The sequence below is a fragment of the Podarcis cretensis genome (genome assembly GCF_951804945.1).
Source record: "Podarcis cretensis genome assembly, chromosome: 17".
NCBI lineage: Eukaryota > Metazoa > Chordata > Lepidosauria > Squamata > Lacertidae > Podarcis > Podarcis cretensis.
This window is the reverse complement of record NC_137187.1, coordinates 21448989-21466179: the sequence shown is the minus strand read 5'-3', so window position 1 is coordinate 21466179 and position 17191 is coordinate 21448989. Positions and strand designations below refer to the sequence as shown.

The 17191-nt window shown below is 38.3% G+C and overlaps 1 protein-coding gene and 1 long non-coding RNA gene across 27 annotated transcripts in view; one reads left to right on the top strand and one right to left on the bottom strand.

The window, feature by feature from the left end:
* Nucleotides 1-17191, bottom strand: part of PTPRD (protein tyrosine phosphatase receptor type D) — a 1166566-nt gene that overhangs the window by 249070 nt on the left and 900305 nt on the right. The window lies entirely within an intron of this gene.
* The window catches only part of LOC307206655, a 386119-nt gene that overhangs the window by 325405 nt on the left and 43523 nt on the right, over nucleotides 1-17191 (top strand). The window lies entirely within an intron of this gene.

The following is a 17191-nucleotide window of genomic DNA, read 5'->3' as shown; positions in this document are numbered from 1 at the left end:
ATCCAGCAGTGTGAAGCTGCCCCTAAGAGATTTTAACACATATCTATATTAACAAGGAAAAGAGCAAATATATAAGAAGATGTATTTATTTCACCATTGTAACATTTTAAATTTTATAAGAATTCAAATGTCTTCTCTGTACAAAACAGACTATAGAGCTAGCAATTTTAATCACCAAAGCCTTCTCATATCCAAATTACAGCATGCTTCTGCATGTACAAAGACACCAGTAGAAGCTATTATGAAAAGAATATGTGTTCATAAACAGAGTACAAAGCCTAAAGGTTATATCTTCCTCTTTAAAATAAGTATGCACTTACACATGTATTGTTGAAGCGAGGGACATGTTTTTCTGTCTAGGGCCACATTTCCTTAAGGGTATCTGTTAGGAGTTGCATTGTACTGCCATTCCCTACCCCCTGACACACTAGGGTCAAATTTAGGTTTGATGAGGCCCTAAGCTACTGAAGGTAATGGGGCCCTTTATATGTCCAGCTGTTCTTTGTCAACAACAAATTGTCACTGTTTTTTTGTGTTGAATATCTGCTATATGGTAATTTATGGACTTAATAGGTATATAAAGCCATTTGCACACACCAAATTATGTATTTTATCAAAGTAATTATTGAACTGAAATACAATTAAGAAGAAGTATATTAATATTAATATTATTATTTTTCCTTTAAAAAAAAATTGGGGCCCCAAGAGAGTGCGGCACTAAGCTTTAGCTTGTTTAGCTTATACATAAATCTGGCACTGGACACACCCATATCTCTCACCTCCACCTATAATTCTTGTCAGTGGTCTGACGCAATCACTCGCAGGGAGCTTTTGAAAACAGTTGGAGGCTCACATATGTCCCTACGGTCACAAGCCACCCAACCAGGTAAGAAGAAAACTGTTCAATGAATATAATTCTCAATAGTTTCGCCCATGACTGACCAAACATAATGAAAAAAGAAAACTGGGAGTCAAGGTGGAAGTACTGATAAGAGTGTTTATAGATGAAGAACAGAACAAAGCATGTAAGAGGCAGTAGAATCCATATGGTATCCAACCCAAGGCCTAGCCATTATGCATGCTTGCATCTAGCAGGTGTCTGATGGTCCTGAAAATTCATAATAAAGACCACTTGCCAAAACTGCCTTCCCTGCTGGTTTCAGATGCATGTGCCTAAAATCTGCAATATAAATGATGGGCAATCCTTGGGCAGCTCAAAAGTAGTGGCTCTAGGATTCCCATGTATTTTGTTCTCTGTTACAGCCTTCTATTTCATTACACCTAATATGCCAAGAAGGTTGCTGTTCCAAATGGAAACTCTCATGAAGACCTGCCTTCATACAGGATTAAAAGGTAAAATGCTTATTCATTGTTATGGCTCCAAAATGTGATTTAACATACCTGCTCTCTCTCTCGCTCTCACCCCCCCCCCCAAGCTACCATAGACAGTACAAGAAACGAGGAGAGAGGGATAGACACCCCGCCGTCAATCAAACAAAAGCTGGCAGAGGGAGCAAGAAAGAAATAGAAAACAGTACAATCCATTATCTTTGAGAAATAGCAAGAAGGGGATCATTTCCCCTTACTCTGAGCACTAAAAAATATTTTGTTCCTGTGACTGAATATACAGTTTCATGGAAGGCTATGAGCAAGAAATCATCCGAGATGTTTAATAATTTAATGAGATCTGTGAGTAAAAAATCCAGTGATCGGAACCTGAGTTAACTGAAGCTCTTGGTTAAGCCTGAGGCCAAATATGCCCTCTGACAAAAAGACTGATGCACTGATATCTAACTAGGGCATGCAGATGTATGTGCTGACGAGTCCTTGAAGACAACTGCTGCAGTCTTTTCTGTTGCAGAACTGGTCAGCCTTTCAAAATCCTTTTTTTTCCCCAAGAGAGAGAGAGAGGCAGTGAAAGGTTCAGTGAACCCAGTACAGAGCCTTTGAAGTCTTCTGGGTTAGCTTCCACAGTGGTCCAAAAGATTCGTGGCTATCAAGAATCTACATGCTTTAGAAACATACACGTTCCTAAGACTTCCATTAACAAATTAATATTCGTTCTGCTTAAAGAAAACTGCAAAAAAGAATGAACAAAAACTACAGGGATGACTGAGTTGCTGGAAACTGTTGGCCTTAATAGGTGCTACCCACCTAGTGTTCAGAATCACCCAATGTTTATTAGTTTGTTTCTAAATGTTGCTATTCAACTGTTGGTGAAAATAAATTACCAAGGACAACGGACGAAGCAGACAAAGTAAAACTTCCTTTATTCATATTCCTTTTACCATTAACACCAATACACCATTTGCATGATCTATTATTGATAGAAAATGCAACTAGTTTATACTGTCAGATTATCATTTTCTTTCATTCATATAAGGATTAATGAGCTACCTTCCAAATTGGCTTGTCAGAATTCTTTGTAAGTTAAGGTATGCACATTCCTTCACAAACCAAATGGTCTAATAAAAGCTATCACATTACTATCAACTCAATAGTCTCCAACTCACATATTAATGCATCACCCTCTTATTTATGGAGATTGCTAATCATGTCGAATACAGATTATTGTGGTAGGGAATAGTGATAATTTCTGGACATTCAGCTACCAAGACTATTAATGGCACTCTATAGCACCATTCTGCTGATTAGCATGAGAGCAACACCAGCTGAAAAATTGGCACACATTTTTAACCTTCTTTGAATACCGAAGTGCAAATTCCAACAAAATCGCTCATTGGCATAGTTCATTAAGCAAAGTTTCATATCTGCGTGGGAAAATTCCAATACAATATATTCCGCCGAACAAAACGAGACAGAAGTTGCTTCCAGTAAATTAGTCACACAGCATATGCCCCTGAGTTGACCAGGTTGAACATCCAGCTGGGAGAGATAATGAACAAGTAAAGTTCAGTGAAAATGGCAAACACTGTCCTTGTTTGTCTGATTTAATACAGACTTGTGGATGTCATAATATGCACGTCTACTACCAAACACACAACAAAGGCATTTTTAAATCCATTCATTCATTTAACATATAGCATTGGTCAATATGGCATATATTATTATTTTAAAAAACCTGAAAGGTAGGTTATTACTATTCCCATCATACAGAACTAAGGTTGGAGGCTGACACACAATGACCTATCTAGGCCACAGAGCAGAATCATCACTTGATTTAGTCTCTTCCCAACTGACACTTCATACTAATGGACTGCACCAGTTTTTGGACTAATAGATGGCAACCCACAGATAATTTTATTCAGAAACACCTTTTTTAAAATGAAGCTTTATTTGCATTAGCCATTGGCCACAGCAATAAAACAACAATATAATATACAAAGAATATAAATAAAAAGTCAATCATATAAAATACATTTTAGGGTTTTGAATCAATAGTCAAATAGTGGATCTTATTCTGATTGCCCCAGCTAAAAACCTTGCAACCTTTGCTGTCACCTGCTCTGCTCATCTTGATCTGCCAAGAGAAAGGACACTGTGGCAGTGGTTGGGTGACCCGGAATGGACAAAAAAAGAGTGATAATCTCATTCCTCAAGCCTTTATAAGGAGTGCAAGCCAGAAGGGCATGTGCCACCGATTCGGTACTGCCATCTCCACAGAGACATAAGCATTTTTTGTGTGGAATCTGTTGGAATCGTCCCTCAAGTGCAGCCGAGGGCAATACATTCAATCTACAGAAACACATTTAGTGAGTTGTATATTATGGAAAGGGCAAGACTGAGTTGCTTTGTAATGTTTGGTACTGTAGGAGTTCATCACAAGTACTTAGAACCAGCCCAGGGGTAACTGAAAAGTGTGAGCGCTGTTAATGCATTACTCACATACATGACACTATTGTATTTGTTGTGTTAATTTATTTATTAGATTTCTATACCGCCCTCCATCACAAGATCTCAGGGTGGTTCACGAGATAAAAATACAAGATAAAAGCACAAACAAATAGTTAAAACAAAAAGAACATGAATAAGGGCCTCAGTTGATGAACACAGAGTCCGGGTTGGTGCATATATGGGAAGAGTCTGTCCTTGAGGTATCGTGGTCCATAACCCTTGGAGGAGGGTCTTGCTTTTAGTCCTATCCTACAATATCAGTTCTTGTTCCTCAGACAAATGCACTCTGAAGGAAGATGTGGAAGTAAATATATCCTGCACACAGAACCAAGAATATTGTGGGCACACACTTGCTGAACTAGTGGTTTAGAGTAGGACATGATTGTATCAGTCCTGTTATGAAGGAGGGATAGGCATCAATAAAACTTAGATCATGAATAATTGGTGATTTTAAAGTCATTGATATGCCTATATATTGACAGACCTTATTATTTTTTGTGCATTTTTATTGTGTTGTAAGTAAATAATAGCAATACTATATTGTTAACAGCAACAACGACCGTTTGATTGTCACATGCATACAGTATTACATAAAATCATTATCAATTATCCTAGTTTTTATATTTTCTCCAAGACAAACTATTAAACATATGCAGCTCACTTGATGGATCTGGTTGCCCTTCGTTTCTTTTTAAAATAATTTTCATAGCAGACTCATTTACAGCATTCACTGCTAATTTACTCATTAATCATAATTTATCACATCAGTTATGCTGATCATCATTATAAGCAATTACTGCTCCTTAATTCTAACCTGTGCTTACAATGTACCTGCAAATTGGCTTGTGCAAGAAGTTAATTAGCTTTTATTTCTAAAAGGGCACGCAAGTGAGCTATGATTTCATGAAATCTTTTAAGCAAACTCCCAAACAAAGCTTGTGGTCTTTTCCTGAGAGTTATAAACTGTCAGTCATGGTATTTCAAAGCTAAGAAATTGTTACATACAATGGTATACTCCATGTAGGATGGCATTAGTGATAATTCTACCAACAAACCTTTACTTTGATCCCAAGACTTGCTATGCAAATAAATACATGCTTAGGATGTTAAAGGCCCTTAAGCATATTCTTCAAAATATTTTCTTTACTGGGATATCCATTAGTAGTGTGCTACAAAAATAAGTGTACATACTTCTTTTCCTTGTCCAGCACCTTGCAAAGTATACTTGGCTGGTCAGCTCTGCTAGCCTTGGTGGGCCACAAATTACAGACCCTCCAAATGCCTCTATTTTCCAGGGACAGTCCTGGATTTACAGAAGCCATCCCGGTTACTGACTTGATCCCAGAATGTCCCGCTTTTCCTTAAGATGTCCCTATTTTAATTGGACCAATGTTAGGAGGGTATGGAGTTATGTGACCCCCAAGCCAAGGAGATAAGTAACCATACAACCTTTAGAAGACATCTGAAGGCAGCCCTGTATAGAGAAGTTTTCAATGTTTAATGTTTTATTATTGTGTGTGTGTGTGTGTGTATGCATAGATAGATAGATAGATAGATAGATAGATAGATAGATAGATAGAGGAAGCTGCCCATAGTGGCTGGGGCAACCCTGTCAGATGGGCAGAATATGAATAATAAAATTGTTGTTACTGTATTCCAGCGATGTTCAACAGGTCGATCGCGTTCTACTGGTCAATCCCTGTGAGGTTTTGGTCTGGCCCCCTACCAGCCCCGTCCTTTCGTCCCGCCCTCCAAGACACTAAAAATGTGTCTTTTTCCCTCCCTAAAAAAAGTTCTAAAAAATAAACCCCTAAAAAATGGGGGTAGATCCCTGGCAGTTTTTAATGCTATAAGTAGATCACAGTCTTTTGGAAGTTGGCCACCGCTGCTCTCTTCTCTTCTCTTCTCTTCTCTTCTCTTCTCTTCTCTTCTATTCTCTTCTATTCTATTCTATTCTATTCTATTCTATTCTATTCTTATTCTATTCTATTTTCATTGGAGAAATATTGGAGAGTATGAAATTATGCTGGCATATTCTATGCATCTCTGCCCACATGAAGTAATTACCAGCTCTAAATTATCCATACAGATTGCCCAAGATGTTTAACTGTGTTCTTGTAAATACAGCCTTCAGTACATACAGGGCTTTTTCTTTTTTTTTAAAGGATATCATAGTACCTATGCCATTCTACAAACACACAAGAGAATTACACTGTAGTTCATCATGTTAGCTGGTATAAATCAGCTTTACTCCACCAACTTCAAAGCAACTATATTCATTTACGCCTGACAAGGATTTCATCAAATCCAAATGTCTGCAAAAAATACAGCTATACAAATTTGCAAACTCAAATATATAGGCATGGCTGAGGCCTCTTTGGAAAAAAAAAATCAACAACTCCTAAAGGGGATTTTCATAAAATAAGCCTTGAGTAGACTGTCACACTGTTCAACAGTCCTGTGTCAATGTCACTGTTTCCACAGAAACAAATTAAAGCTGCAAAGAAAATCTCCAATTCCTATTTGCCTTGTCTTGTGCAAACCAAGATATTCTCACACAAGACATTTATGTTACCAGCCAGCTAAAATCAAACGCTTCCCTCAGTCTTAATAAAGTGAGCCAAACTTTGTAAAGCCCTTCTGTTCTAGTATTCAGAAATGTAGTGTGATACATGGGTGATAATGATAATGTAGAATATTTTGTTCCGGAAATTACAATTTGGTGACAAACAGCCTGATAAGTAACCGAGAGCAGAATAGGTGTGTTACATTTCCCAACTGCATAAATCTTGTTCAAGCAACAAGACATGATGTGCAACACAGCATTCTGTAGAGATTACAAACACTTATTTCACTGGAGGTTGTGCATATTTGTAAAATGGGACACATGTTATCTCTGACCCAGGGACATGGGAAAAATTCCAAACTAAGCCAGGCAGCAGCAGGCATTCATTTGCCAAGTAGCATTCCTGCACCCACATAATAATTTACAGTTTATATAGCTTAATTGGGAAACAAAGGATCTCTCACATACAAAGACCTTTTGTGAAAACATGTAAAAGAGACTCTAATTAATGCTTCTTCTAATTAATGTTGTTCAATAGTATTTTCATGATGATTACTTATTGAATTTGTTAGTCGCTTTGTATTGTCCAGGGCAATATAATGTGTGTCTTTTAAAGAACTGAACTAAAGGTACCACTTTAGCTAATGGGGCCTCCCGCTGCCACTGCACCACACTATTTCTGTTCTCACCCTGAAGCAAAGTTCTTAACCCGAGGTAGTAATTCTGGGTTAGCGGAGTCTGTAACCTGAAGCATCTGTAACCTGAAGTGTCTGTAACCTGAGGTACCACTGTATAGAAAATGCAACAAAGTATTTATTTATTTTTTACTATGTTTTGTTTCCTGTAGAAATTTGTATCACAACATTAAAATACAGTGGTACCTTGGTTCTCAAATGCCTTGGTACTCAAAACAACTTGGAACCCAAACACTGCAAACCTGGAAGTAAGTGTTCTGGTTTGTGAACATTTTTCAGAAGCCGAATGTGCTCCGCTTTGAGTGTTACGCTTCTGATTTGAGTGCCACACTTCCATTTTGAGTGCCATGCTTCCCTTTTGAGTGTTATGCTGAAGTCTGTCTGGTTTTGCTATTTATTTTGAGTTTTTGTTTTTTGTGGCTTTTTGTTTTGTTTTTGTGACTGTGTGGAACCCAGTTCAGCTACTGATTGTGTGACTGCTGTACATTGTTTATTGTTTTCATTTTCTGGATCAATGGTCTTGTTAGATAGTAAAATTTGTGTTAAATTGCTGTTTCAGGGGTTGATTTTAGAAGTCTGGAATGGATCAATCCATTTTGCATTACTTTCTATGGGAAAGCGCACCTTGGTTGTGGAACACTTTGGTTTTGGAACCAACTTCCAGAACGGATTAAGTTTGAGAACCAAGGTACCACTGTAATTTATGTTGATTATATGATGACCTATTTGGATATATATGCTATTGCAAAACAACAACAACAACTTAAGTCCTTCCATGGCTATTGCACTTTAAGTAAAGGGGGAGATACCTCAGGCCCAGGGGGAGCCTGGAGTCCTCTGGACTCTCCCCATGAAACATCCCTATTTCCCAGGCCGCATCTCTCACCAGCCTGCACTTGGCCTTCCTCCGTTCTGACAGGGCATCTTGCTTGCCAGGATGGTGAGATGGAGCCTTTGACTTTTGTGTGACTGGAATATAGCCAACTATACAAAGGTAAAAGTCACATTTGTGGCTCTGCCCACTCTCACATCTGGCCCCACCTGCTGCTGCAGTGTATCCAACACAATGTTGCCTATGAGGCAATGATGCCCTTGAGCTAAAAGATATCGCTCCCCGCCCCCATTTTAAGTAGTTGAGATCAAAGATTTTGGGTTTTGATGGATATGTACAATGGCATAATCCAGGCATCCCCAAACTAGGCCCTCCAGATGTTTTGGGACTACAATTCCCATCATTCCTGACCACTGGTCCTGTTAGCTAGGGATGGTGGGAGTTGTAGTCCCAAAACATCTGGAGGGCTGAGTTTGGGGATGCCTGGCATAATCCCATTAGCACCACTGCGGCTGTATTAGTGTAAGGAGTTGCTGAATGATCCCTTAAACTGGTTCTGAACCAGTTTACTTGGAATTTAAGGACTTGGATCCTGTCACCAGTTAGAGGCCCATAGTGTCTCCCTTTGTGGAAGGAGCATAACTCTGTGATGGAGCTTTGCAAACAGGGGGTATATCCAGCTAAAAGGATCTCAGAAAGCAGAGCTACCTTTATCTGAAACATACAGTTGCCACCTGGCCAGAAAAAAGTTGACTGGCCTGCTGTTATGCTTGTAATAGTTGAATTAGCAAGTCAAACTTTTTACCTCCCAAAGACCAACATCATCACATGCTAACTGGCTGTGTAAAGGTACAAAGTTCAGATCTAAAGCTGGCAATAAATCCACATTTATTTCTAATAATTGCTTTCAAACAGTGAGTTGCATATTGGCAAGGAAATGCCATTCAGCAGCAATATTGTAATAAAGGCAAGGGACCCTTTTAACAATGGTCCATTCTTTGACCAGCTGTAGTGCTTCTTCTGTATCTCAGTCACAGAAGATAATAGGAATCATCTTGACAGGTCAATATGCAAATGTACAAAATCAGTAAGTAAAGCTCTACACGCATACACATATGACACACATGTAGAAGTAGAAATATGGTTATCTGTACATGTGTAGTGCTTATTTTTATATTGCATATGATAAATAATTATATATAAAATCTGGATAGGGGCTTTATCTACCTGAATTAAAAAAGGAACTTGCCAGTTAATCCCGTGTTAAGCCTTCATCCAGTAGCAAATGAAAAGGATAAAGCCTCTTGAATCTAAAAGGTTAGTGACGTGCAGCTCTTCATCCCTCTGGAACATTACATAACCTTGTCATATTCACTAATTTAATGAAAGAAAATTCTGCTTCAAAGCTTTCTCTTTCCCTCTCTTTTTCGCTGCCACTCCTTTTTTCAAATTTTAATGTGTGCTGACTGCATATGAATTATTTGGTAACAGAGATCTGAAGCTGCTGTAAGATAGAAGCAACAGGTCTTAAAATACCAAACAAGATCTTTTTCTTTTTCAGTGGAATTTTCCCACTAAGAGGAAAGGGAGAGCACACAGGGTTAAGTTTCAATTAGTCTTTGAACATTTATGAACTATTTTGCCTATTAGTGACGCCTTTGCTGATGTGGCTTTAAAATAAAATAAAATACCTGTGTTTAACTAATATTATTTCAAAACTAAAATCCAGGTAGCTGTTACAAAATTTCAGCTACCATGTAAAGGTGACTACTGTTAACTAAATCAATTTCTAGTTATCTAAATGCACCATGATGCTGATTTTTTCCATTCATGTGGGGTGGATTTCTGATAGGAAAATATGAAAGGGAAGCAATTTCTTCCCTGCTTTTCATGATTCAGAGAAAAGAGACTAGCAACTTCTGAGCATTTTTTATGAGCTAGGATGAGGCCTAGTGTTGTTGCTAGATAAGGAACCCAATATGAATCAAACAATTTATACAATTCTTTCTTGGGGGGTGGTTGTGTGGAGGGACCATCTTCACCATAAACACCACTAAAGTATTTATATTTCAGTTAAAAAACAACCACCTTTAAAACCATTTCAGGATTGCTGCTTATCTACTTGGTTTTTTTAGCAATCTGCATCATATTACTGGAAGTCCGTATCCTGCCAAATATAAAACTGGAAAGGGGAGAGGGGAAAGGAGGCCCTCAGTCACACCCATGGCTCAGATTGAGACAATAGACAATATGTCTCACACTCAGAACTGGATTACTCATATAGAAACAATTTTATTTGTTTTAGATGAAACACTTGCACTGCTCACTTCCACATACTGCACCAAAAGTGTGCAACAATCTATTAAACAGCAATATAATTTAATTCAATTCAAATATAAAATGAATGACAAACTTAAAACCAAAAATGGTACTAGCCATCATTAATGTAAGATAACATGGTGCCACTAACCGAGAGCCTAAGAAAATAAAACAGTTTCCACCTGGCAACTACATGATAAAAGTGAAGTAAAGGCAATATATACAGAACAAAGAGCTAAATTGATAGTAAATAATGTAATTACAGAGGAAGTGAAAATAAAGAAGGGTACAAGACAGGGATGCCCTCTTTCACCACTGTTATTCATCATGGTTCTGGAGGTCCTACTGAGTTCTATTAGACAAAATGAATTAATAAAGGGGGTAACAGTAGGTCAAAACCAATATAAAGTTAAAGCCTTTGCCGATGATCTGGTAATTACGATGGAAGATCCGACAAATAGTTTAAAAGAAGTCATAAAAGAAATTGATCAATTTGGAAGAGTGGCCGGATTTGTATTAAATAAAAGGAAAACTAAACTTATGGCGAAGAATCTGGATCAAAGTGCGATTGAAGAAGTGCAAAGAGAAACAGAGATGGAAGTGGCGAAGAAGGTAAAATATTTAGGAATATGGTTAACCCAAAAAAACATTGACTTATTCCAAAACAATTACGTGACAATTTGGAACAATATTAAGAGAGACCTCGAAGTGTGGAGCAGGATGAAGTTATCCTTTTGGGGCAGAATTTCTTCAATCAAGATGAGTGTGCTTCCAAGGATGTTGTTTCTATTTCAAATGATTCCAATAATCAAGGGGACAAAGATCTTCAGAGATTGGCAAAGAACTATCTCAAAATATATCTGGCAGGGCAAAAAGCCACGAATACAATTTAAACTACTAACTGACGCGAAAGAAAGAGGTGGCTTCGCCCTGCCGGACTTGAAACTTTATTATGAAGCATCTTGTCTCTGGTGGATAAAGGATTGGATAACACTAAAAGACAATAAGCTACTGGACTTGGAAGGGTTTGATAATAGGTTTGGCTGGCATGCCTATTTATGGGCAGGAAAGAAGAAAGCTCATAAAAGTTTTGCCAACCACATTTTCAGAGGTGCCCTTTTAGAAATATGGGACAGGTACCAAAATATTTTGGAACCAAATGTACCACATTGGTTATCCCCACTAGAGGTCATGAGTGTTAAAAAGATAAACATGAGAAAGGATTGGATGACTTATGGAGATATTGTAATTAAAGAAGGGGGGAAATGGAAACTGAAGCCATATGAACAAGTTAAAAAATATGTATATGATTGGTTGCACTACTTCCAAACAAATGATATGTTTAAGAAAGATTGTAAAGAGAGGAAATATATTGAAGGAGAGTCTAGATTTCAGAAGGAAATAATTAATAATGATTACAAGGTATTGTCAAAAATGTACAAAATATTACTGGAATGGCAAACAAAGGACGAAGAAGTTAAGTCAGTTATGATACACTGGGCCAGGGATTTTGGTTACAATATACAGTTAGCAGACTGGGAGAAGGTGTGGAATGAAAATATGAAATTCACTGCATGCATGACGATAAAGGAAAATATTATGAAAATGGTATACAGATGGTATATCACTCCCGTAAAATTAGCAAAAATGTATAAGACATGTAACAAATGTTGGAAGTGTAAAGAGAGGGAAGGGACATTTTACCATATGTGGTGGGAGTGTAAGAAGGTAAAAGGCTTCTGGGAAATGATATATAATGAATTGAAGAGGATGTTTAAGTACACGTTTGTGAAAAAACCAGAAGCTTTCTTGTTAGGAATTACAGGAAGAGAAATTAATAGAAGTGATTATAAACTTTTTCAATATTCAGTGACTGCGGCAAGAATTTTAATGGCTCAAAAATGGAAACAAGAAGAAGTACCAACATTGGAAGAATGGAGACGGAAATTGATGGACTTTGCTGAACTAGACAAACTGACAGGAAAAATTAGATACCAGAAAGATCACAAGTTCACACAGGACTGGAGAAAGTTTACGACTTATCTGGAAAATATTTGTGATGAACAGACAACGCTAGTTGGATTTAAAGAGGCTTTGTGATGAGAAAGGGTATTGTGGGAGGGATAAGAGTTGTAAAGATTAATTAACTGGCAATACAACTATAAAGGAAATGTGAAATAAATATAAAATTATGAGGATTGTGGAGGGAGCGGGGGGAAGTCCAAAAGAAATTTGATATTATGGTTGATGTGAATGTGTTATTTAAATTTGTAAAAGAAAATTTTTCTAAAAATTTAATAAAAAAAAAAGATAAAAGTGAAGACATTGAGCAAACATTCCTGAAAGACAAGGGCAACACCACAAAAAGGCCCTCTCTAGCAGCCACCCACCTAATATCTGACTTGAAGATACCTGAGATAAGGCATTAACAGGCTCATATGGCAGAAATGCTCTTGATTATTGATTCTTCATGAGCCAGAATAGGAGGGAGAGAAGAGACAAGATATATTGTTGTTACATACCTTTTAAAAAATCCAGCTGAAATTGTTCAATGACTACCTTTGCACATATCATTCAGAAAAGTCTTAATATTAAAGTATCAGAATTATGTATCATGTGTTTCATATCCTGATGCAGTTAAATTAATAGGAGGTGATGATTTAGTATTTTGCTAGGTTTACTTTTACAGTAGAGACCATGTCAAGGCAGTCAACTCCACAACCACTGCCTTATCGTTGTTATTCTGCTGCTTATGACAACTCTTGTTATGAATCAAGATGCTTAGTGGAGTAACAGAATTTCTCCAATGATTTTGAGGAGATTAAATTTCATAGCTAGCATTCAAATTGAAGTTTAGTGACAGAAAGATTGACATGCCCTAGTTGGCTAAGACTTAGTAAAATCCACAGTTGAGCTGGCAAACCAAATGGTTGATGCCCCAATTTGCCCTCAGATGTGCAGTAGTTTATCCGCACTACATATGAAGTTATTTTCTGAAGTGGTAGATATTTATATCCCCATGAACATTATGGCACATAACTATGAAAACTAATCCTTTAAATCGCATAATGTTTCTATTCGATGTAAGCAGTCGGGAGGGTGTTAGCGTGATTTATGTTAAACACGAATTATGACATAGAAACAAACTAGTAGGCAAATAGCAAGCGACAAATGATCGGCATGGAATTCATGCCCTCAAAATGTGCTGATGAAGGCAATTAGCACAGGTGACTTTAATAAGTGTCATGCAAATTCACGGAAGATAGGTAAGTATTCACTATCCCTGCATGGAACCTTCAAGATTGAAGGCTTCCAATGTTAAGATCACAACAGGTAGGGCGTCAACTTTCGTACTCTCCTTGCAAGGTTCTCCGAGGATCTGAATGGTCACCAAACATAACTTTATGTTCTCTGATCTGATCTAGTGAGGCCCTTCATATGCAAATGCATCATTTTAACAATGATTAGAAATTACACACTTGGTCCAATACCAAGCATAATCTGTTTGTCACCCTTCAGGCCCAAGATGTAGGTGGAAGAGACATTAATCAGGGTAATAGAGGATTAGAGTCCCTTGCAAAAATAAAATAAAATGATGGCATTGAAATAACCTTTCCAATCTTTTCCAAATGCTAAAGGTGAAAACAAGCAACACATGTCCTGGGCCAAGGGGTAATCGTATGTTCAAGGCATGGGTGGACAAAATGGTGCCCCTCTAGATGTCGTGGACAACAGGTCCTATCACCCCCCACCAGTGTCATGCTAGCTGGGGCTGAAGCGAGTTGTAGTCTAAAGTAGATGCATGTTGGCTACCTCTGGTTTAAGGGAAAGAGACAGGTTGCTTCCTTTAACTCAAAGAAATACCCTCACACTTCATTTCATGGCTGAAGGGGCAAGTGGGGTGCTGTAGGGTTCTGTCCTGGGCCTGTTGTTGTTCAACATCTTTATAAACAACTTGGATGAAGGAACTGAGGGGATGATAATCAAATCCGCAGATGACACCAAACAGGAAGGGGTAGCTAATGCTGCAGAAGACAGATTTATTTTAACAGTTTGGAGATTGGAATGGGGCCTAAACTAACAAAATGAATTTCAATAGGGACAAATATAATGTCCTACACTGGTGAGGTCTGGCGGAGCTCTCCTTAGTGATATGGCAGAGGCAAGTGGCATGGGGATTGACCCAGGAGAGGGGGGCAGCGATTTATGGGGTTTAGTTCACCCACGAGAGTGGGGGAAAGAGGGATGGTCAGACCATCAGAGATGCAGATGGACATGTAGGATGTGTCGGAGGAAGAGGCTGCTCTGAAGAGGGACAGGCCAGTCAAATCCCTGTCATCCCCCATTCTTCTGTCTCCTAGAACAAGAGGGAAGAGTAGCAACAGTCTCCATGTAGGAGAAACCTCAGGTTGCACACACACACACCCTGTCAGATAATGGTACATAAGCTGGGGGGGGGGGGAGAGCCTGGTTCCTCTGCTGCTGCACCTGGTCCACAAGGCAAAGAGGCTAGAAGTGAGTGTGCATGGGTTTCTGGGGCACCATGGGAGTTGCTGTGAGTGCGTACTTCAGTCAATAAAGAATTAACTATAAAATGTGTGCTTTCTTTGGCTGAGGATGCCTATGACATAGACTTCCCAGCTTCACATATATAAAATGTGGGACTCCTGGCTTGCCAGTAGTACATGTGAAAAGGATCTAGGGGTTTTAGTGGACCAAAAGCTTAACATGGGTCAACAATGTGATGAAGCAGAAAGAAAAAGTTAACGCAATACTCGACTGCATCAACAGAAGTACAGTGTCCAGATCAAGGGACTTCATAATACCACTCGGTTCTGGCTTGGTCAGACCACACCTGGAATACTGTGTCCTGTTCTGGATGACACAATTCAAGAAGGGTATTGACAAGCTGGAATGTGTGTGACAGAGAATGAGCCAGATGACCAAGGGTCTGGAAACCAAGCCTTATGAGGAATGGTTGAGAAAGTTGGGAATGTTTAGCCTGTATAAGAGGAGACTGAGATCAGATATGATAGCAATCTTCAAATATCTAAAGGGCTGCCACATGGAAGATGGAGCAAAGTTGTTTTCTCCTGCCTTGGAGGCTAGGACCCAACCCATGGATTCAAGTTACAAGAAAGGAGATTCTGCCTAAAAATCAGGAAGAGCTTTCTGGTGGTAAGAGCTATACAACATTTCCTCCATAGTGAGGCAACACGAGGATTCGGGAAGGGGTGCAAATTTTGGCCTCACACAGGGCACCATAGTACCCAGGGCTGCCACTCGATGGGCTAATGAGAAGGCACAAAGTCATTCTTTCCTGTAAGCCCAATCCCACCCACCAATTTTCACATTACTTGAGGCATGAAATCTGCTTTAGTGCAACTCTTTCTTGTTCCATCAGATAACACGAGAAGTCTGAGAGAGCATGCTAAGCTAATGATGCAACTCTTCTGAACACCGGTGTTCCCCTCCAAGAAATCAGAACAATCATCAAGTGTGTTCAAAAGACACAAGCAAAATGTAGATGAATATGGACTATTACAAATAACCAAATAGGTTCTATCACTGATTTATCCTTATCCAAGCAAAAACCGCTAAACGACAATCAATGTTGGTTGTAAAGTCAAAACATTTAACTTCATTTTTGGTTATATAGTACCACAGAATTTTTTTTAACCTGATAACAACATGCAATTAATACAAACATTTGTTGTTGTAAATTTTTGCAGTCATTTATTTGTGTAGATCAGTCAATAAATGCAGCCAGGCATTTTATCCTCAACTAAAAATGTTTATAAGTTTGGGTTACATGGCATTTGAAAATTTGCAGTTCCTTGATGATCCCTAGAAAATAATAATTATATTTTTTATATTCCTAACATGAAATGCATCATCTGTAATAATGACTGAATAACCTGAAATAATTATTGCACTGCACAGAATTCACTCAATTAAATCATTCTTTTTTCTTTTTCCAACTGAGTGGCTTCAGAGGAGCAACTTTGAGAGGTTCAATAATTTTGTATATCACTCTATCAAAGCTGGAACTGTAAAAATTGAAAATAATGTAATCAGGCATTGCAATAAATATTTAGAAGCTACACTTTGATGTTTCACTTTAATACCAAACCTCTGTTTCAATGCAGGCACTCAAATGAAAGAGCACTTTGAAGATATATGTAGATTTTATTTTTGCAGTGAACCTTGGGACAATAATACAGCAAGGACCACACTGCACTTTCCCTCCATATGCACTCAGACAACATCAAGTCTGCAAAAGTTCTTGTTAATAATGATGGTGGTTATAAGCATTTATATACCAACCTTCATTTTAAAAAAAATTCTCAGAGCAGAGCATACAAAGCAAATATCAATACAAAAACACACTAAATCCCATAATTACAATAGAGTCCTACTCAGAGTAGACCCAATGGAAGTTAATGAACATGACTAATTTAGGTTGAACCTAGGTTCAATGATACAAAATCTGCAAGAACAAATTGCCTAGTAACAAAATATCAGCAAATACTTGGGTGAATAAGTGGTGACGACAGTGGAAAGGTGACTCTCAGGGTTGGGCACAACTGAAAAGGCCTGCCCCCAAGTTGCCACAAGACATGCCTGCCTGTTCATCCCGCCTCTCAAGAAGCCAGAATCTTGGAATCCACAAAACTAGTAATGCAGATACCAACTTCCACTAATCTATTTATTGAAATGATAATATTTGCTGCCCTTTACATAAGGCCACCTCATGGCAAACAAGTACATAAACTCCATAAAAATAGCACAACCCTTTAAAAACACAAAACAACAAATCACTGGCTAACAATTACATAAATATGGAATCCGTTAATCACAATCTGCGGTCTTCATACTGGGGAAATCAAATCTCAGCGGCCTGGGATGAAATTGCATCTAAGT